The sequence below is a fragment of the Macrotis lagotis genome, chromosome X, assembly GCF_037893015.1.
Source record: "Macrotis lagotis isolate mMagLag1 chromosome X, bilby.v1.9.chrom.fasta, whole genome shotgun sequence".
NCBI classification, from domain to species: Eukaryota; Metazoa; Chordata; class Mammalia; order Peramelemorphia; family Peramelidae; genus Macrotis; species Macrotis lagotis.
In genome coordinates, this window is record NC_133666.1 from 591,091,883 (window position 1) to 591,115,794 (window position 23,912).

Here is a 23,912-nt window from a genome sequence, read left to right on the forward strand (position 1 = left end):
TGAGTTAGTTGGGGTTATGGATATGAAGTCAGATACTTTAATCCAATATCAGCTCTGACATTTGTTATATTAAAATTTTCATTTCACTTCTCTGTGCTTTGGTATTCTCTAAAAATAAGTTTGGATTTATTGATTTCTTAACATCTCTTCACGGTCCAAGTCAAGGAGCCTATGATAATCTAGCATTTTTCTTAGTTCCTAGACAGACCCTTTGGGTCATATGTGCTGTCACTATCTCATAGAAGTTCTGAGTGTCAATTGTCAAAATTTTTATGTGGGCATTTATACCTTAGAAATTGGAAAATTCCAAATAAGGTTTGGATTTCTTGTTTTGTAGGTGATCTAGACTTAAGGAACTCAAGAAGAAAATGGAAATAAATTCATATTAAACACCAAAGTGTGTCCCATCAATTTGGAGAGCTAATTTTTAAAAAATTGTTCCCATGCTCCTCTCACAAATTCCATTTTGATATTCTTGTCTCCAATGTCCTAGTCTCTGACCCTGATTCATATAACAGTAGCCTGAAGTAATGAGAAAGGCAGCATAGTTACAGATAGAATTTTGGACTTATGGTCAGGAAAGCTTCAAAGTCTACCTTAGTCACTAACTGTGAGACCTTGGCAAGTTATTTCAGTTCTGTTCTTTAAAAGCAGAAGGGTAGAATTGGTGACCTCTGAAGTCCCTTCCAAATCAAAATCTATCATCCTTTGATAAAACTAAACTATAGTTAAACTTTTTTCTTCTACTTCTCATTTCATTGAGTCTGGATTTGTGGAATTGAGGCTTTGGAGATGTCACCCTTCAGCATCACACAAGTCAGAGTCAAAGACTGGAGTGCTAGATTCAGGAACATCCAGACTGAACTGATGGAACTGGTGAAAGCAAGAATGTGTGGACAAATCTTTAGTTATTAATTATAGAATTTGAATTTTTGCCTTTTGTTATATCTCCATTGATTAGCACAGTGCCTGATGTATGTGTCTGCCTAATAAATTCTTTTTGACCTGACTTGACTTGAGAATCTGATTATAATCATTTTCCTTTCCTTTTTCTTCCTCCCTCCCTCCCTCCTTCCTTCCTTCTTTCCTTCCTTCCTCTTCTTCTTCTTCCTTCTTTCTCTTCTTTCTTTCTTTCTTTCTTTCTTCTTCTTCTTCTTCTTCTTCTTCTTCTTCTTCTTCTTCTTCTTCTCTCTCTCTCTCTCTCTCTCTCTCTCTCTCTCTCTCTCTCTCTCTCCCCCTCCCCCTTTCTTTCATTCTTTCTTTTTGTTCCTGATGGAGAGACTTCCCATGTACAATTAATATTGACCTTTCTTCCTTGACATTTTGCCTTAGGAAGCTGTCTAGGTTACTGAGGTTAAATGATTTCCTCAGCTTGTGCTAGAGGAGGTACTTGAACACAAGCCCTTTTCACCACCAGTCTTCTGCTATCCATATCATGATGCTTCACCTGTGACTACAGGAAGCCATTGCATATGTAACAGTCACGTCTCAGTAAAAACCAATACAGCAGATGGAGTGTAACCAACAGACTTCAAACTTGTTGATGAATTAGGAGAATGCCTAACCCAAGTACTTGAAGGCCATGAAGATGGCTGGAGAAGGTTCAACACAAAGACATCAAGATTGTCCACTGAATCCTCTATGTAGGTCATACTCTTGTGTTTTCTTTAAAAATAAAATTAAACAAAAACACACAGTTTTCTTCTCTAGTCTGATCTACTGTCTTTTAAATAGAAAATGCTCCCCTAATTACTTGTAAAAACCTTTCTACTGCTCAATACTCCAGGGTCCCAGTGATTCTGAACTGCTGGCCAGAGACATTAGCAAGAAGGTACCCTGCTTACAGACGAGATGAGAAAATCACCCTAGTGGAGAAATGTCTGTCCCTGAAACCCCCATTTCTTGCTTCATGTTCAGTATTGTAGGCTGGCTTATTAACAAAATATAACCATTTAGACTATATAAATTTCTATACTTTTTTCCCTCTTCAACCTCAATTTGAAAAAAATAATAAAATGACCTTGGCAGAATTCACATAAGATCACTATATGATAATGTGGTTTCCATTCTTAACAGCAGTGATAGAAGGGTGTTGTCATTTGATCCACTTTATCATTTCATTTGATTCAACAAATTCCCCAGTTTCGAAGGAAGTTAATCTCTCCCAGAGAGGAATGATTAATTTTAATGCCTGTTCCCACAGGCTCTGGTGCTAAAAAAAATGTGTAGCCTGTATCAGTGTCCACTCTGTGTGTGTGTGTGTGTGTGTGTGTGTGTGTGTGTGTGTGAGAGAGAGAGAGAGAGAGAGAGAGAGAGAGAGAGGAGATTGAAGAGAGAATGAAAGAAATTGAGAGAAATTGAAAGAGATTGAGAGAAAAACTAAGGCTGAGATTGAGAGAAATTGAGACTGAAAGACTGTGAAAGATTGAAAGAAATTGAGACAGAGAGATTGAAAAATATTGAGAGATTGAGAGGCAGAGAGAAGAGATTGAGAGAGAGAGAAATTGAAAGAGATAGAGAGAGACAGACAGAGAGACAGACAGAGAGGAGACAGAAGAGAGAGACAGAGAGACAGAGACAGAGGAGAGAGAGAGAGAGAGAGAGAGAGAGAGAGAGAGAGAGAGAGAGAGAGAGAGAGAGAGAGAGAGAGAGAGAAACACAGAGGGAGAGAGATTCAGTGGAAACTCTAATCTAATTTCCTGGTTTTCCTTTGAGCTGTGGGGGAAAGGTAGAGATGGTCGGATATTACCCTAGCTAGGACTGGGAAGGTGGAAAAGGGTCAGTATGATCACTAGGCTGAGATCCCTCTCTACTTTTCTCAGCCAACCTAATTGACGGGAGGGGGTGACAGCTGTACTGTGCAGGCCTCCCTCTGTTTTTCCATTCTTTTAATGACTCTTAGGTTTTCTTAGTCTCACTAATTGTCCCCTCTCCTGTTACCAATCACAAGGGCTGTGTCTGTCTCACCAATGATCCAGAGTTGGGCTGACAAGGGTTGTGATTGGAGGCAGGCCCTCCTGTCTCAGGGTCCACATCAAGTAAGCTTGCTTGGACTAAAAAACTTTATGGTATCTCATTCCACAAAGGAAATTCTATTCTCCCGGGAATGTAGGCTCTGGCCACCCGAGCTGCTGATAACAATCCTGACTTTCATCCCAGGTTCCCCCCCCCCCCCCCCTCCATTCTTGGTTTTCAGCAATAGTAGCAGCTGTTACAAGCTATATGGGACTTTTTTTTTTCCTTTTTTAATACTCCTTTACCTTTCTCTGTCTGCTTTCACTATGTGAGAGACCAAGAGATTAAACTGCCTGGGGGTAACTCAGACCCCACCAGCTGTTGCTGCCAGCATTCCATGATCCTCAGTGACTTCATTGAAAACGTATGTCTGATCTTTCAACATGGTCACAAGTGGGGAGAAAACTGCCTCTGGGAAGAGGTTTCCTGATATGTCACTAAGTGTATACAAGGAATGAAATGTGATCCTAGAACATTCACTTTGAATAGGAGTTCTTAACCTTTTTTCATGCCATGGACTCTGTCAGTCTGGTGAAACCACTGCACCTCTTCTCTGAATAATTCAAATACATAAAATATATGAAATTACAAAGGGAACTAACTTTATTGAAATGCAGTTACTAAAAGTTATGTTTTTTAAGCTCATGGATCTCAGGCTAAAAAAAATCTGACATAAAAAGTTATTCTTCCTCTCCTTTTCTCTCCCCCCTCTCCTTCCCTCCTTTCTCTTCCTGTCCTGTCCATTTCTGTTCTCCCTTCCCCATCTCCTCTTTTCTTTCCTCTCCTCTCTTCTACTGTCTTCTTTCTCTTTTCCTTCCTCTTTTAAATGATCTACCTCTAAATCTGTGATTCCAAACACTGATCCTTTACTCTCCCAGGTTTTCCTCTCCTTTCCTTCTCTCCTTTTCTCTCCATCTCATTGTCTCCCCTTTCTTCTTTTTTCCCTTCCCACTCTTTATCTTAGTACAAACATTTAATAAGTGCAAGCCAGTACTTGGGAGAAATAATCAAACAAAAAAAAACGCTGCCTTCAAAGAGCTCACATTTTACTAAAGGGATACAAAACACGAACAGATACACACATATACATATATTTTCGTGATAATTCAAGACAGGAAGGAATACAACAGCGATAATGACTAAGATGGCAACTAAAAACCCAGGGAGATCAGGAAGAATTTCCCATAAGAAGGGGGGAACTTGGGTAGTCTTAAATTAAACTCAGGATTCTAAGAGGCAGAACTGTAGAGAAAACACATTCAAGACCTGGTTGGGGGGACATTAAGGAAAAATTCACAGAAACAAGAGAGAGTCTGCCAATTAAAGCACCCCAGTATGACTGGAATGGAGAGTTTTTGAAAGGGAACAATATGAAATAACCCCCCCCCCCAAAGTATCCTAAGGATGGACTGTGGAGGATGTGAAATATCAAGCTAAAACATTTGGATTTTATTGTGAAAGTAATAGTGAGTCAGTGAAGCTTCTTGATAGGGAAGGAATGAAGTTAGAAATATTAAGGAAAGATTAACTTTGCAAATAAAAAGAAGAACTGAAGAAGAGAGACTGGAATCTTAAGAGATTCAGGATAAGATGTGTGCTTTTGTGAAAGACTGGAGGTCTAGAAGGTAGAATGCCAAACTCCTCCAAATGCCTTTTTTTATAGTTGGCAGAAACTTGAACTTTTCATGCTCTGCTACTTTGTCTCATTTCAAATTCTGTCTCATTTCAACTCCATGGAACTAGATCTCCCCACATTGGGTGCCTCTCCATACTTTTATTGTCTCCCCCCACCCCAAATAGTAAACTCCTTGAGAATAGGCATTGTTCTTTCTTTTTATTAACCAAATCTCAGTAGTTAGTGTGGTGTCTGGTACAGCATAAACATTTAACAAATATTTATTGGATTTTTGGAGATAGAATTGTAAGACTTGCCAACTGACTGATTATGGAAAATGAGATATCAAGAAATAGAAGGGAGTGGCTAGGTGGCGGTGGCTCAGTGGATAGAGCACCAGCCCTGGAGTCAGGAGTACCTGAGTTTAAATCCGGCCTCAGACACTTAATAATTACCTAGCTGTGTGGCCTTGGGCAAGCCACTTAGCCCCATTGCCTTGCAAAAAAAGAAAGAAAGAAAGAAAGAAAGAAAGAAAGAAAGAAAGAAAGAAAGAAAGAAAGAAAGAAAGAAAGAGAAAGAAAGAAAAGAAATAGAAGACTGAGTTTGTGAATTTGAATCTGGAAGACTGATAAAATGGCAGTGCCTTCAGCAAAAATAGATAAGTTTTGAAAGTAGAATACTTTTATATAGTTTTTAATTGCATTGTAAGGTTTGTAGATCATTTTCTTCCTCTTTAGCCATCATTATTGGGCTTTTTCTACCATGTCACTGAATTGTCCTCACTTGAGAGGTCTACTCTACCCCCTGGACTTCTCACAATAAAACAATATTCTGCTCTTGTGGATTTTTCTATTTCTTGGCTGGTTCCTTCAAGAGCTTCTATTTTAAGGAAGGTACCAAGTTATCCAAGTCTTTATTCCTCTCAGAACGTTCCTCTTAATTCTCTTAACTTTCTCTACCTTGTCCTTGATTAATGCCTAGTTATCATCTCCTTCTTCCCTTATCATTCCCCTACTTCAGCCTCCTTTTGAGTCTTTAAGATGTCTTCCATATTTATGATTACATTCCTTATGTGTAAGGACTGTCTTTCCACTTATATTTGCATTTCCAGGTATTAGCAGATTCTGACACATAGTAATCACTTAATAAGTGTCTGACTTGACTCTACAGATACTAATTTGATCATCACAACTATTCTGTAAATAGATACAACTATTATCTCCATTTTACAGATGGGGAAATTGAAGTTAAGATACGTCATGTGGCTTCTTTAAGATCACACAGTGACTAAAAGTTTAGGAAGATTTTAAATTTATGTTTTCCTGATTCTAAGTCCAAAACTCTTTGTCACTTTCTTTCAAGTTTTTTTAGTCAGCTATTTTTTCAATTACATGTAAAAATAGTTTCAACATGAATTTTTGTAAAATTTTGAGTTTCAAATTTTTCTTCCTCTCTCCTTCCCTTCCCGACTCCCTCCCCCAAGATAGCAAGCAATCCAATATAGGTTAAAGATATACAATCAAATTAAACATATTTCCATCTTGCTCATGTTGTGAAAGAAGAGTCAGAACAAAAGGGAAAAGCTATAAGAAAAAAAGCAAAAACAAAAAATAACAAAAATGAAAATAGTATGCTTTGATCTGCATTCAGATTCCATCCATAATTATTTTTCAGGATTTGAATAGCATTTTCCATCACACAAGTGTTTAAAATTGTCTTTAATCACTGTATTGCTGAGCAAAGCTAAATCTATCATAGTTGATTATTATACAGAGTTGCTATTGTGGTGTACAGTGTTCTGGTTCTGCTTCAGAACTTCACTCAGCATCAGTTCATGAAAATCTTTCCAGGTTTTACTGAAGTCCACCTGCTAATGATTTCGTAAAGAATAATAGTATTCTATTACAGTCATATTACATAACTTCTTCAGCCATTCCTCAATTAATGGTCATCCCCTCAATTTTCAGTTCTTTGCCACCACAATAAGAATTGTGTCATAAGATAACATCCAGCATGCTATCAGTGATGTAAGGTTGGAAAGAAGGAAAAAAGTTTAGAAATAAATATAATTGAGATATGGAAACCAGAGAGATGATATATTGAATCCATGGAAGTTGGGGGTATAATTGAAAGAGGGTATATATAGAGGAGAAAAAGCTTGGAACAGAGTCTTGGGTCCACCCAACATAGATAGGGTTGGAAATGGATTTTATTTAGGAAGAGCTGTCAGATCATAAGAGAAACAGGACAGAGTAGTACATTGAAAACTTATGGAGGAGAGAGTCCCCAGGAGGAGTGGGATCATCCATATCAAGAGTTGTATAGAGAGAGAATAAAAGGAATTTAACCTGAGAAAAAGTCCTATGATTTAGCAATTAGGAGATCATTGATGACTTTTCTCTTTTACTTTGTTGCAATGTTTTATGGAACAAGAAATGGAGAAATTTCTTTCCTGATTTTCAGTCCAAGTACCTTGCATCAAATGGGTTTTCTTCACCCTATTGGAAAAAAAAAGTATATTTGTAACTGAGCTTGGAGCATGGAGTGTGGAGAATGCACCCCTTGAAGTCAGAAAAATCTGTGATCTGATCTTCAGACATTTAATAGTAGGATCTCTGCAAGGAAGGCACTTAATCTCTCTGATACTCAGTTCTTATCTATAAAATAACACTTAAATTTTTTTATCTTGCCATTCAAATTGACTGACTTGCTATTTTCCATATATTACATCTCCTGCCTCCATTTATTCACTTATTCAGAATTTCTCTCTTCATCTCCTTCTCTTAGAATCTCTAACTTCCTTCAGGACTCAATCAAGTTCTACACAAGGCCTCTCTTGATAACCCCTTCTGCCTCACCCATACACACTCATTTCTGCCTCCTCTCAAAATTACCTTTTATTATTTTCCATGTATTTTGTATTTATATATCTGTAGGTTGCTTTCAATTTCTTCTACCATAGAATGCAAACTCCTTGAGAGTATTTGCTTTAAAGTGGTTTCTTTTAAAATTTTGCCCATATATATGTCCCCAAAACTTAGAACAAAGTTTGACCCAGAGTTGCATGCTATAACAGATGGTTGGTTCTATTTTCATCGAAGAAGACCAAAATGACATCATAATACCCATTGAACAGATGAATGAATCATAAGATAAGATTACAATATGAACAAAATGAGATAATGTTTGTAAAAGGTTTTTCAAATCTTAACAAAACAATGTCAGTGCCAGCTATTATTTGGTTGTATTGCTTTGTTAGGGGTTTTTGTTTTTATTTTTGCTTGTTTATTGCAACCAAGGTCTTACAGTTAAGTAAGTATTAAGTGTCTGAGTTCAGATTTGAACTCAGGTCCTCCCGACTCCAGGGTCACTGTTCCATGTAGCTGCTCCATGTTTGGTTTTTCAAAAAGATTCAGAGAAAGGCAAAGTCTTTGGGCAAAGAAGTTCCTAAATATTGTATTTTTGGAGATGACTGGGAAGGAAAAGTAAAAGGAGAATACTGATATTTGAGCCTTCACTATATCGAAAGGGTAAGAGAAAAGGGATTGAGATTTATTACACTCCTGCTATTTGCCAAGTACTATAATTTTTACAAATATTATTTCATTTGATCCTCATAACAACTCCGCAAGGTCAGTGTTGTTAGCCATTTATTGCTATTATGTTGGGTTATTTGGAGGCCCTAAACTAAATAGAGATACCCAGGGCCCAGTTTGAAGCTTTCCTTCCTTGTTGCCACTTACATTTTACCATGCTCTATAACTATTTCGGAGAACCTCATTGATTGTCACAAAATTCTTCATACTACTTCATGGTAGGCCTTATTTGCTGTCTAAGATACATTTCCATGACTATCATGGCTAAAGATCTGGAAAATAATTAAAACTTGATAGGTTCACTTACCAACTGAACCAGGTTCATCATAAAACAATTCTAAGCTAAAGGTTACAGAATTTAGAATAACATGAGGTTGGGCAACCAGATGGCACTATGTATAGAGCACTGGTCCTAGAATCAAAAGTACCTGAGGTCAAATTTGGCTGCAGTTTCTAACTGTGTGATACGAGGGAAGTCCCTTAACCCCTATTGCTTAAAAAAGATAGAACATCATGAGGTTAGGCAAAAACTAAAAAGCAGAAACTTTCTCCATGTATCTGAATCTTGCTAATCCTTAAAAAAAAGCATCTGAAGTTCGACCTTCTCCATGAAGCCTCCTATGGAATACTTGTTCCTTAATTCCTATAATCAGAGGGCAGTTTGTATCACCCACAATAATTATCACACTGCCTTAGATTGTTGGAGTTCAATATATTTTTTGATGATTGATTTACTGAAGACATGGTTACTCATTATAGATGAATTACCCTATGAAATTCTACTTCCATATTATTTAAAAATATTAATTTTATTTCTATATTATTTTAGGCTATTTTCTTCCATTCTGGTTAAAATCCTCAATCATCTGAGACCATGTGAACTAATCTCCTGGGCACTGGGCCTCTGATAGATGGCATTTTTCCTTATTCTTCTAGGAACTAGACTTCCTCATCACTCCCTGGAGGTTTCCAGACTGAGCTTCTCCCCTTTTCTAGATCACATTTATTTTTTTTTAATTCCCATATATAATTTTATTGAGGGTAAGGGCTGGCTTGCTTATTTATATTTGTATTTCTATTGCTTAGTTCCAAGAATAGCACATAGATAGAAAGTACCTACTTCATAAATGTTTTGCCATTCATTCTCCTGCCAAAAAAAGCTGCCCAGTATAGCAAAGATTTAAAAAGGAAAGCAAAGGAACACAAATAAAAATCAATTCAATCATACTTACCCATCATTGTGTATCAAGTCTCATAGCAAGTAAGTACTCGGAATATTACATACCCATAGTTCCCCATGTCAGTAAAGAAGGGAAAGGAGGTTCATTTTCTCTGTCTTCTCTCCTTTGGGGACAAATCTATTCATTATAATTACAAAGCATGTAGCATCATTTCATTTACATTGTCTCAGTCATTGCTTTCCTGGTTCTGTTTACTTTGCACTGCACTTAATATATACAACTTTTTTACTTCTTTATATTCATTGTTTCTTAGACTATAATAATGTTTCATTATATCCATGTGCCACAATTTATTTAGATGTTCTTGAATTAACAGGCATTTTATTTGTTTCTAGTTCTGTTATTATAAAATGTTAAAAATAGTTAATTATATAAAGGACCTTTTTGTCTTTGACTTCTTGAAGCATATGCCTAATAATGGGATCTTTCAGAGAATAAAAGTTTTTTGGTCATTTTCTTAGTGTAACTCCAAATTGCTTACCAGAATGGTTGGACCCATTCACAGTATATTAATATATGCCAGATATGGGGCACATACCTATAATCCATGCTGCCAGGGGAAGTTGAAACTGTTGGATCTATTCCTTGAATTTGTGATTTCTAAGCTGAAGGAATGTTAAAGCCAATTGGAATGTAACAGTAAATCTAGCCCCAATATGGTAGACCCCAAAGAGTGACATAAGACGGAGTGAATCATTTGTGGCATCAGGCTCATAAGTGGCATCTACTCCTTTTAATTTGGGAGAGATAAGGAGATGACGGCTCAAACAAACAAAACTATATTAGTGTGACTATTTTTCCATAACTATAAGACTATTCCCATCTTTTTATTTTTCATCCTTGCCAATTTTCTAGATGGAAAGTAAGCCCTCAGAGTTGTTTTGGCAAATATTTCTTTTATTATGTATAATTTCTTCTGTATTATCTTTCTTCCTTCCATTTTATCTTAATTCTGATATGAAGAATCTTTCTCATGACTGTTTTTCAATGTTCACCATCCACCATGTCTACTTAATGATCAATTCATTAGTTTTGGGGAAATCAGGAATAATCATAGAATTTAAAAATTAGAAAATATTCATTATATGTCATCTGGCCCAACTCCTACCTAGGATATCTCCAATGAGTGGTCACCCAGACTCTCTTTGAAAAGATGTGCAAGGTACTATAGCAACTAATTATGATTTGGGATAGTTCTCATTATTAAGATGGTTTTTTTTTGGTTAAAATTGCTGTTTTTATTTTTGCTAATATTGAACAGAAACTTAACTATCTATCATCCACCCTGTGACACTAGTTCTGTACTCAGTTTAATAGGGAAAAAAAAAGTGTAGGGCATGGAAGATTTGAAAAGTGTCTGTTGAGGCTACTTAGAAGTTGTCCTGAAATCAATATTTACTAATGGATTAAATTCATGCCCCACCCACTGATAGTCTGGGATGAATTTGCAGGAATTAGAGTATCACCTTTTTTTGGAAAAGTAGCACAATTAAGACATACAGGAACCCCAAGTCCATTCATAACACCTCTGTCAACATCATCTATCTCCTTTCCCTTTTTTTTCATGTAATAAAATGACAGTTCAGAAACTGGAAGTGTTCTATATTTCAACAGAGCAAAATAACACCATTGATCTTTATGTTGCAGATTACAGTTAGAAAAAAGATCAAACTGATCCTAATAAGTTCTATATCACATCACAACTTAATGAAAAGAACACCAGATTTGAGGTCAGAGGGTCAGGGTTTGAAATCTGATTCTGCTACTTAGGATCACAGATTTAGTTTTGGAAAGGATCTTAAAGGTCCCCTCATTCTGACCTCATCTCACATACCATGTTCATTTCTGGACACTGTTATTTCAGAAGAGTGTTAATAAACTGGGAAATGTCCAAAGGAAAGCAACAAAGATGGTGAAAGGCCTTGAGTCCATGTCATATGAAGATCATTTTAAGGAACTTGGCATTCTTTTTCTTTCTTTTAAAATATTTTCAGGTAATTTCTATTTTTTTAAAAAATTGATCTGTTCTTTCCACTATTCCTACTGTCCCCCTTCCAATGAACAAATTTAAAATAAAAGATTCTTTAATTTGTAAATACACAGCCTAGCAAAATATAGTTTTGCAAATACATATATTTTGGGGCATTTTAATTTCATTACCTCTAGCAGAGTTGAGAATCATCTTCATTCTATTGGACATATGGTTTATCATTGATCTAAGTATGTATTTTTGAAGATGCTTTCCCCTATATCAAAACTCTCATATTAATTGTTCTAGTTTTCTTTGCTTCATTTTGTATCAATTCATAAAATTTTTCTTTGTTTCCTCTGAAATTACCCGATTCATCATATTTTTGTGCCATGACATTATTACATTATATCTGTATTCCACAATTTAGTCATCTTCCAATAGATTGACTCTTTCCCAATTTCCAGTTTTGGAATATTGTGAAAAGAGATAATATAATGTTTTCAGTGTAGATAATTTTTCCTCTTTCTTTGATTCTCTTAGGATATAGAACTAATAGTGGTAAAACTCAGTCAAAGGGTATGAATAATTTGGCAACTTGCTATACATAATCATAAACTGATTTCCAGAATGATGACAAATTCATAGCTCCAGTATACTTGTGTGGCTTCTTTCCCACAAATTGGCCAACACATTTCATTTTTTTCTTTTATCATCTCTGCCAGTCTGCAAAGGTGTAAGGTAGAACTTTAGAGGTGCTTTAATTTCAATTTCCCTAATTATTAGTGATTTAAAAAGATTTTGATAGGATTGTTAATAGCTTGAATCTCTTCTTTTAAAATCCACTTTTTTATACCCTTTGATTAGAAGGATGGTTCTTAAGGACTCACAAATTTGAATTAGATTTTTATATATGTTGGAAATGAGACCTTTATCAGAGAACTAGTTCAAAATATTTTATTCAGTTTCCTGTTTCCCCTTCTAATTTTTATTCCACTAGTTTTGTTTGTGTAAAAGCTTTTAAATTTTACATAATTCTAATTTTTTCATTATATCATGTGCAATTCTCGATCTTTAAATGCCACTTTGTCTTCCCTTATATATAAAAATCTGAAAGAAAATTTTTTCATTGTTCCTTTAATTAGCTTAAGTGTGACTTTTTATATCTAAGCCAAGTTTCAATTTGGAACTTACCTTAGTAAATGTTCTATTGTGTGAGTTATTATTCTAAACTTAATTTTTCTGCCATTTTGCTCTCCAGATTTTCTTGTTTTTTGATAAAAAAAAAAGATCTTTGGGTCTATCAAACACCATGGTTCTGTGTTTGATTAATTCTTTATGTTGTGTACCTAAACTGACTAACTCCCACCATTCTCCTCTTTCCAAATTATTTTAATTTGGATTTTTAGTTTACTTTGAGATATGGTACTGCTTGACTCCCTCGCTTTTGTTATTATTCTTACTTTAGACTTTTTATGCCTCCATATGAATTTTGCTATTATTTTTTACTTCTATAAAAGTCTTTTTTTTGGACTTTGATATAGTAGTGAATAAATACATTTAAGTAGTATTGACATTTTTGTTATGTTGGTTCTACCTATCCATGAACAATTGGTGTTTCTCCAATAACCTAGGTCTGTCTTTATATCTGCAAAGAATAGGAACTGGAAGTGTTTAGCAGAGAGAAGAGAATACTCAGAAGGTAAATGATATCTGTCTTCAAGTATTTGAAAGACTGTTATATGGAGGAGAGACTAGATTTGTTGCTTTATCACCAGAAGACAGAAACAAGAGCAATGCACTGAACTTGCAAAGATACAAATTTAAACAATGATGTAAGGAAAAACTCACTAAAAATTAGAGGATAGGAGAGAAGAAAGGAAGAAGAAATGAAAGAAAAGATAAAGACAGAAAAAGAAAGGAAGGATGGAAGGAGAGAAAAGAAGAAGAAGAAGAGGAGGAGGAGGAGAGGAGGAGGAGGAGGAGGAGGAGGAAGAGAAAAAAGAGAGAGAGAAAGAATGGTACTCTACTTAGATAGCTAAAAGAATTTGAGGGGGGATCAGAGTGCTGAACCTACTTAAAATTGAACCTCTACTTTCTATTGCTCATGAAGCCTGTGAGTTTTCTTAATGAGGGTGTCCTTTTGAATGTCAAGGTACCAATGCTTTTCACCCAATTAATCTCCCAACTCAAATTTTACCCCATTTGGGTCTTAAAAAAGACTCTAGGCGATCAGACCACATTCCTTCTAGCAATTAGCCTTTAACCTCTCTGGCCTTTGTTTTTTCAATTGCTGCTGACATAAGGGTCAAAAGCGGAGGGTTTTTGCAGTTTTACTTGGCAGACCCCCTTCTTTGCCCCCTGCTGCCCAGGAGCTTATTTGAGGAAATTATTTCCAAGAAGTATTTAAGAGTTTCCTCAGCTACTTCAGGTACCACTTGTCAGGTTTCTAGTCCACCGGGTAGATCACTTGGAAAGTTACTCCCCTTTCGGACTCATATTCTGATGCCTTTGAAGGAAAAAGGGAAGCCACAAATCAAGCAGTTGGGTCCTGTTAATTAACAGTCTGATAAGCTATAGGCTAAGGAGATGGAGGAAGCCAGAAAGGTCATCAGGTCGGCTTTTTAAGCAGAAAAGAGAAGGGTTAACAGTCAGAGTGATGGTTAATTTCACTGCAAACTTGGAATATAAAATTGAATCCCTTTGAACTGTGAAACAACTAACTCATTGCCACCTCTGGAATGACTGTAAATGTTGATTCAATTCAATTCAACATTTGTTAAAAACCTAAAATATACAAGTCTCTGTGTTAAGAAAAACTCAACTTTGCAAAGGTAAGGGTAGGCAAAGTTGAAGTAATGGTGTTAATATAAATGCAATGAAAAGTTATTGGTTCCCTTAGGCATGCACAGAGTATGAAGCTCTGTTGTGCTGTCTACCTCCTCCCCCTCCTTGTACCCATCAACAAGGAATATGAAATATTCAGATAATCATGGGAATGCTCATACTAATTGATGAAAATGAATAAAGAAGAACCAAAATCAATATATATGTATATATGTGTGTTATATAGATATGTATTTATATAATTTGTTTCATATTTATATAATGTTACAATAATTTGTAAATTTAGAATGAAGTAGAACTCTGAGTGATTGACTCTGAAGAAGAGAAAGACATCTCCCTCCTTCCAGTAGAGAGGTGGGGGACTATGGTTGTCTTGCATCCGGTGCTGTCTCTAGTTGTCCTGATTCATATCTGGCCACTGAACCCAAAAGGCTCCAGAGGAGAAAATGAGACTGGTGACTTAGCCCAGTACCTTCTCCCTTAAATCCAATTTCCATGCATATCATGGCATCACCTCCCTGATGATATAGTCTTCTTTGAAAAGGAAGGGGGGGGGATGTTACATATATTATTATACAAAGTCAATGGATTGATTTGGCATTATAAATTAGGAGAGTTCATTGAATGGTGCTGGGGAATAGATATATAAATGATAACGATGTAAAAGAACAAAGGCATCAAAAATATTATTAAAACAATACCCTTTTTTAAAAAAGTAAGAATAAGGACTATTTGATACTAGGTAATATCAAAGTAATAAAATAAAATTCTGTGAGTAAAAGGGACCTTTATATTCTCCCCGGGCCCTTGGTTATTCTCTCTTGCTAATGTGAAAGTATGAATTCCTTTATATTCATTCACTTCTATCCAATTCAAAGACTATTTTCATATTTTAGATTTATAACTGGCAGATATCTTTAATGTTGTTTAGTGTCTGATCATTTTTGAGAGGAAGCCATCAGGGCCCAGGGAGGGAAACTGACTTGCTAGATGACCTTTAGATATTAAGAATCAGATAGATCCTCTCTCTTCAGAGGATATATAATATCCCAGAGACTGAGGCAAACAGCTTGTCACCTGTTCACAAAGCTGTTTTGAGGATCAAATAAGATATATGTAAAACACTTATCATAATGTGCTGTATATAGTAGGCATTTAATAAATCCCTGCTCTCTTCTGACAAAGAGGAGCATCAGTACAAATGACCAATAGGTCACAAAAGCATAAACTTGAAAAGCATCTCAGGGGTCAAATCCTATGCCTTCATTTTAAAGAGAAGAATCTGAAGGGCAGAGAAAGTGACTTACCCAAAGAAACACAGCTAGTAATTTTATGAAGAGGAATTCAAACTCATGTCTTTCTGTAATCCAAGTCAAATACTCTATTACAACTGCACTATGACAGAATTAAGTAAAGTGATCCAAAATTAAGCAGGATTGCTCTTAGGAAACTACAAAGTCCTTTCAAACTTCTTCCCAAAATTCAGGACAAACTTTTTTTAAAATAATGATTTGAGTGCCAATACTTGTGCGAATTATAATTGTCTTTTTTGTTGTTTAGCGGGTTTTTTTTTCAGTCATATTTGACTGAAATCACATTTGTAGTTTTCTTGGCAGAGATACCAGAATATTTTGACATTTCCTTCTCCAGCTCATTTTACAGTGTTTTACACAAACTGGGTTTTACATAGACATGGTTAAGTGACTTACCTAGGGTTACACAACTAGTGTTTGAAATTGAATTTGAATTCAGGAAGAAGACTCTTCCAGGCTCCAGGTCTGCTACTCTAACCATTGTACCACCTAACTGTTCCATATATTATTCTATGAATAATTGAAAATGAATAATAATTTTTACATAGTTTTAATGTTTGCTAAGTGCTTTACATTTACTATCTCATTTGCTCCTCATAACAGCTTTGGGAAATAGATGCTTTTATCACTATTTTATAGAAGTAGTTGGTGGTACAGGACTGGAGTCAGTAAGAACAGTTCAAATCCAACCTGAGACACTCTCTAGCTATGTGACCCTGAACCCATCAGTTGACCCTTGGTTGCCTCAGTTTTCTCAACTCTAAAAGTGAGATTAATAATAGCTGCTACTTTACAGTGTTCCTATAGGGATCAAATGCTACAATAATTATAAAGCGCTAGTGCCTAGAACACAATAATTGCTATATATCATTATCATTATTACTAAGAGAATTAAATGATTTGTCCAGGGTGATACACCTTCTAAACATCTGGACTAGTTGAACTCTGGTCTTTCTCATCCTAAGAGCAGTATTTGATCCACAGATTGATTTCTGACTCCAGGAATGCTGTGACAATAATAAAAGACTAAGAAAGAAGAAATGGTGTCAAGGAAAACATAAAACTATCATGAAAGAAAAAGATGGCCTGGACCCAGGGTAAGAATAAGTCATAGCTAGTAGATAACCCATGAGGTTCACTAGTGACCTCATGTTGGTAAAACTTTAGATGGACTGCTCTTGGAAAACATGAGGTTTGGCTAGTTTGTTGTTGGTTGTTTTTGGTTTTTTTTATATTGGAGGGAACCTCCACATTAATGAGATCAAGGACCTCATTAAAGGAGCAGCTAGGAGGTGACATAGTGGACAAAGCAGGGGAACTGGAGACAAGATCACTCTTTTTCAGATTCAGGTTCAAAAACATACTAGGTGTATGACCCTGGGGAAATTAGATAACTCCTCTCTGCCTCAATTTCCCAAAATGTAAAATATGGCTAATAATAGCACCCACCCACTGGGTATTGTGAGGATCAAATGAGATAACTGTAAAATCTTTAGCACAATGTTGGCATATAACAGTCACTTAATTACATTCCCATCTCATCTGAGCACTTGAGTAAATCTTTTGCACCAAGATTCACTTAGCTCTTTGTTCCCATAGAAAACTGGTTCAGGAATTATACCAAATTCTTTACTTCTCAGCTTCTCACAAAATTCAAAGCCAGCAAAGCAAATTTTGGCCTGCCTATCCTCCCCCCAATCTCTTTAACATCACACTGTCAACATCTGAAATGGTTGATCATTTTGATGATCTTATCTTGAACCTTTAAGAACTAAGAAAATATTTCATAAGAGAGGATTATTTGGCTCCTGGAGGGGCTGTCCATTCAAAAATGCTGTCTTCTTCCCTTAGGCTAATCATCTAGTAGGGAAAAGGGTTTTATTGTCTGAAATTATCAGTCAAAAATGTACTGGCTTCAAATCTGCAACAGGGTCTCTTGGCCCAAATATGGGGAAAGATGGAAATGGTTCAAAGAACAAATGGCCCCTAGGGGAGCGGTGGTTCAAACAGATTTAAATATACAAAAGCCCAAACAAGATGGACTTGGCCAGGAGTGGACCTCCTTTCAGAGATAGTTTGTCATAAAAGTGTGTGCCTAGGAAGCAGAGACTGCCTTTTCTCACTCTCACTTTCTCTCTCATTCCTCTTCTTAGCCCTTCAGAGTCTACTGAGGTGTGAAATCTCCTCAATCTTTCTGGAGTTCCCTTTTCAAATGTAAATAACTTGGGGTAGACCCAATCTCCCAATCCTTATCAGCCAAGACCTTCTCAATTATCTAGGATTAGCTGAGAGCCACCTGAGGAGGGGAATGTGGTGCCTAGGGGGTAGATAATGGTATTTGGAGGGAGAGAGGAAGGGTAGGGGAGCTGAGAGGATTTCTGGACTAGTTCTAGCTTACTTCAAAACTCTCCCCTCAACTCCAAATCATCCTACATGATATAATATAGGTCAGAGGTGGCCAATTCTTAGGCTAAGTCCTGAGCAGGACCAAGCCTTAGTATGGATGTTTAGATCAGATGCCAGTTCTATAATATAATCACAGGTCAATGCTAGGTCGATAACATAAATAGGTCAAATAAAGAGGAAAAGACACCATGTGTACAGAAATATGTAAATAGTCTCTTTTCATGGTGGCAAAGAACTGGAAACTAAATAAATGTCCAACCATAAGGGGTTGACTAATCAAATTATGGTACACAAATGTAATGGATTATTATTATTATTATTATTATTATTATATTAAGAAATGATGAAATAGTGTCAGAGAAAACTAGAAAACCTATAGAGTGCTGCAGAGTGAAGTGAATTACAACTATTTGTATAACAAACTTATAAAGTAAAACAATTTTGAACATCTTTGAATTCTTTTGATGCTATGACAAACTATGATGACAGAGGGCTGAAGATGAAACACACTATCCATCTCTAGTCAGAAAAATGATGGATTTAAAATAAAGAATGACTTATGTTTTTCGGTATGACCATTGTGGGAACAATGGGAAGGAGATAAATGTTTTAAATAATTTCTTAAAAAGAAAATGAAAGCTTGTTGACTAAATCAAGTTTAGATTTGGACAATGGACTATTTATCAAAGATACACTTAATATAGAATGTGATATGTGGTTCTGTGATGAAGAATTAAAGTTTTATCTCTCTGCAGTTTTATTTTTTCAAATTTTTTATACTTAAGTGTCAAAGATAGTGTGAATTATTCAAATTCTCAGTATGCTTCAAGAGTGAATCCTCTAAATAGCTTTTTCTTCAATGCAAGTAGAAAGCTAACATAAATCTAAGGAATTAAACTTCCTCCTCTAATTAAGAAAGCATATGAAATGTTTTAGTTGCAAAATGGGTGATTAAGATAAAGTTTTGTGTATTTACATATGCTGTATTATTTCTGTTATATTAACTGGACACATAAATGAATCTTATCACACATCATTTAGGGTTGCTATGATTTGAAGGGAAGAAAGACCATTCACCAGATTGCTAGTTTTACATGAATTATTCCTAGTCTAACTATGCCATACAACATCTAAATTTACCACCAATTATAAGACTTGGTTTTTCTTTTAAAGTAAACTATCTTACACAATAGCCATATAGGATGATTTGGAAACAATGTGCACATTCTTTTCAGTACCCCCAAAAAATGATATTTTAAATGTCCAGTAGAAAGTTGTTAATATAAATCTGAAGTTGACAAGAGAGTGAATAGGCAAATTTTTAACTGAGATTCCTCTATATATGTTACTTGAATTTGTGGGAACTGATAAGGGGGGGATGCAGAGACAGAGATCAAGACACACAGGGAGACACACAGAGAAAGGAGCAATAAGGTCAGTAGAGTCTTGAAGGTTTCCCCACAGTTCCTTGTTGAAACAAATTCTTATCCATTTTCTCCCTCTCCTCCAACAAATTTTAATGCTATAGGACCGCTAGGTGGCGCAAAAGGGAGGCTAGGTGGCGCAGTGGATAAAGCACCAGCCTGGACTCAGGAGTGCCTGGGTTCAAATCCGGTCTCAGACACTTAATAATTACCTAGCTGTGTGGCCTTGGGCAAGCCACTTAACCCCATTTGACTTGCTTCTCCATTAATCTAACTCACTAATTTTCTATATGGTGGTAATATATGGTAGTGGTAATACCTGTCTTAGGTAAATTCACCATTCAAAGATCCATAATTTTGATTGTGTGATTGAATCTATCATGTATATAATTTCACAGATATCAGGAGAGAATTTTTGTAGCTGAAAGTTAATCACCTAATGGTCAATGATCCATTTCTAAGTAATTTGCCTTATTTTTGACCTTCCATTCTGAATATTTTGTTTCTATTGTTGTTTTGTGAAAAGAAGAGAATGAATAGCAGCCTTTCTAAATGAAAAACAAGAATTAATACCATGTCTATGGTCAAGACCATGACACACATACCATATGTATCTTAGGTAGTCTATGTGCTTTTTAATTCAATGTAATGTAGTTAGTTAACAAATAGCTTATTGTGAAGGTCTGTGCTTTTGGCATGCTATTTGCCTTTATTTATGCTAAGAAAACAGGAAAACTGTATTTTCCCTAAAGTGACTTACATTTTAGCATTTCATATTTTAGCAGATTTTTTTATGATTTTGGGAAAAATAGATCCTTAATTTTTTTAATGTTATGGACCCTTTTGCCAGTCTCACAAAACCTTTATAGCATCCTCAGAATAATTATTTTAAATGAATAAAATTAAATAGAGTTCCAAAGGAAATTCAGTATAGTGAAATAGTTATAAAATTTATTTTTAAAGTTCAGAGACTCTTGGTTAAGGACCCCTGCTCTAAGATAGATTAAGAGGTATGGTTTTTAGTATTTATTTTATGTATTCATTTATGGAAAGGAGAGAGAACTTCTTTTGTTCCTTCTCAAACTGATGCAGTAGAAACAAGCTGAATTTGGAAGTGAAAATGATAGGTTACAAGCTTTTATTACTATGCTGAGCACTTTACAAATATTATCTCCTTTGATCCTCACAGTAAATGAGATTATGATTCCCATTTTGCAGATGAGGAAAGTGAAACAAATTAAATGATTTGTCCAGGGTAACATAACTATTAAGTGTTTGAAACTGGATTTGAACTCAGGTTCTCTGAACCCAGTTTTCTGAATCCGGCTAGAACCAGTGCTCTGTGGATGGTGTCTGCTATAATTGCCTCTAGGCCATATTCCTGGAATCAGAAGACCAAAGTTCCAGTTCAGAATGAGGCAATTCAGTCCTCTTTACCCCCACATTCTCAATTCTGAAATGGGAAGAGTAGTGTTTGGACATAGCTTCATGTCCTTTGCAGTTCTAAAGCTATGCTCCTATAAAGTATTTGTGTTTTATTTTCTTCCTTATATTGAAACTTCCTATGAATCATTTAATCTTTAGAAACATAGAATTCCTAGTCAAAAAGCTTGGGGGATGTGTATTTAGTTAAATCACTGGAGCCTTGGGGATGGAGGTTTTTTTTTTTTTAATGTAATTGGTCTTAAGAACCCACCATATTTTTTTCTTATATCTAAATAGACTGGCTCAAGCCATAGGGCTATACATTTCTATTCTCTCTCACTTCCTAATTAAAAGGAGTCTCCCCTCATCAGTTTGCCATTTTATAGTCTCTACTACAGTATATTCTTTGTCTTGCAAAATAAAGAGAATAAGTTGCACCTTCTTGAAGGTGGCAAAGAAGCATTAGCATCTTGAATATGGAAATTGTCTTCAACTTCAAACCTAAGACTTGTATCCCCTGTGTAACAAGCCTGTCTTCCATTGATTGATTTATTACTGTATTTATGTGAATATTTTAAATAGGTTTGAAGTGGGGGGTAGGGAGGGAGCAATAGGATGGCTCAGCCTTTGCAGAATGTCTGCTCTTGATCTCTTAGAGACATTCCTACTAGAGAAATTGCAAATTGGGGTGATTTTTCTTTAGGGCCACTATTGCCTTTCCCCCACATTCAAGAGTCCTTCTTTCCCATTCAAAGTTCTCTCAACCACTGTATCAGATATCAAGGAGAGAAATAGCTATGCATCAGCATGATGGTCTTTTGTTATTGTAACTGTAAATTCCTGGAATTCTGGGATTATACTGTGTCTGGGACCTGTCATGGGTAAAGACCTATGGCATTCCATATTGGAAACTGTAAATATTCCATCCTTATTGGAGCTCCACGTTACTTGAGGTTCCCATACAAGGAAAATGATTGGAGAATGGATTGGGTAATAAATGAGTTCATTTTTTAAATGTAATTATATTGAGTAATAAAATGTAAGCTTCTTAAGTAAAGATCCTTCTTTATTTTTGTTTTTGAACTTCTAGATCCTGGCCCAAGTACAGTAGGTATTTAATAACTGCTTGTTGAAAGATTGAAGGGCAGGAGGTGGAAAACAAAGAGGCTGAATTTTAAATAAAATAGAATTTGAGGTGGTGATTAAAGACATTATCTAAGGTTACAGTTTCAATTATGATGAACACTAGGTTTTCCAATGAATTTTATGTATTATAGCACTGGATTTTCTTTTGGAACACATTGTTTTGTTCAATTTTATTATGTTTTATGACCAGTCAAATCTTCCAGTACCCTCCAGATCTGATTACATAACTCACTAGTGTAAAAGCTACCTTTAAGTGTCAAAGCCAACTTTTACTGTAATGATTTTTTGGTAAGTACAGAGGAAAGACTAGATCCTGAGTCAATAACCTAGGATCTCAAAAAGTGTTGCCAATGTAAAACACCAGATGATGGTGAAGATGATATATTGGGAGAAGATAGGAAAAGAGAAGAGCTACATGTGATGATGATAATAATAAATAAAACATCTTTATTTGGATTGAACAAATTTTAAACAGAATGCCTCTATATGAACATACATATTTATACACATTGATATTAGGGTTTTTTGCTCCATAGTGTGACCTTTTCAAGAATATATATATGTATAAATGTTTATACACATATACTTTATAATGTAGCTTTTATTTTATTCAAAAATGCATATATACATACATATACATGCATACAGAGATACCGATATATGAATATACATACACATGTACAAATGTGTGGGGTGTGTGTGTGTGTGTGTGTGTGTGTGTGTGTGTGTGTGTATGGGGCAGCTAGGTGGTGCAGTGGATAGAGAACTGGCACTGGAATCAGGAGGTCCTGCATTCAAATTCTACCTCAGACACTTGACATTTTCTAGTTGTGTTGACCTTGAACAAGCCATTTAATCCTGATTGCCCTACATTCCAGGCTCATCTTCAGTCATACTGATTTATATCTGACCCAGATGGCTCCAGAGGAGAAAGTGAGACTGATGACTTAGCACAACCATTCTTAACTCAAATCCAATTCATGTGCTCATCATGGCATCACCTCCTCCCTGTTGTCATGGTCTTCTTTGAGAATGAAGGACAAACAACAAATATATATATATATGTATATATATATATACATATATATATATTCAAATTTGTGTATATCATCATAGATTCATAGCTTAAAGGGATTTCAAAATATATCTAGCCTAACAGACTCATTTTATAAATGAGGAAATGGAGACTTTGCTCAAGTTCATACAACTAATAAATGGTAGAGCTAGGATCCCTAGGAAACTTCCCTCTCAGCCATTCTGCTTTATAAAACAATTCTATGCCTTTCCACTAAAGCCATCCTCTGATGCCTCACTGTGATGTGGAGGGAAATTTGTATTCATCAAAGCTTTGTCAAGGGAATTCAAGCTCTGGCAGGTCCTGCTAAATTAAACAAAGTTTTGAGCAAAGGCCCAATAAATCTGGGCCACTCCACTCCACTCAAGTCTTTAAGTATTTTTTAAATTGTCTGCTATTTTGGGGCACAGTACTAAGTGTACCTGACTATCCTTTCTTGTTCTAGTTGCACTTTCACTCATATCTTTTTTCTCCCTCCCACTTACTGCTTGTGGTGTAGTGGGGGGTTCTGAATCTTATTTCCAATCACAGTTTCCCAACTAGTCTCAGTCAGAAGCCTCTCCTCTGAAATTCATTGAATCTATATTTATCATCTATGGAAGATTCTGATAGTTGTTTTCCTCCCAACCCCCAGGATGCTCTGCTTTCCTTCCTTTCTTTCTCAAAGAGTTTAGTTCATGGATCACAGTTTTTACTTCCTCAACTCCTGTCCTAATTCTAAGGAACTTAAGATAAAAATTTATATTCTCTCAAACTCTCTTTCTCTTTCTTAAATGTAATCATTTTAGGTGATCTCTATTGTGAACTTTAACTACACACACGCATTTGTCTTTGAATTAA

The 23,912-nt window shown here is 35.7% G+C and overlaps 1 long non-coding RNA gene across 1 annotated transcript in view; it reads left to right on the plus strand.

Moving 5' to 3' along the window:
* Positions 1–23,912, plus strand: part of LOC141498568 (uncharacterized) — a 90,316-nt gene that overhangs the window by 16,126 nt on the left and 50,278 nt on the right. Inside the window, exon 3 of the long non-coding RNA XR_012471693.1 lies at positions 16,581–16,693. This is a non-coding gene — a long non-coding RNA (uncharacterized LOC141498568). The remainder of the gene's footprint in view (positions 1–16,580; positions 16,694–23,912) is intronic.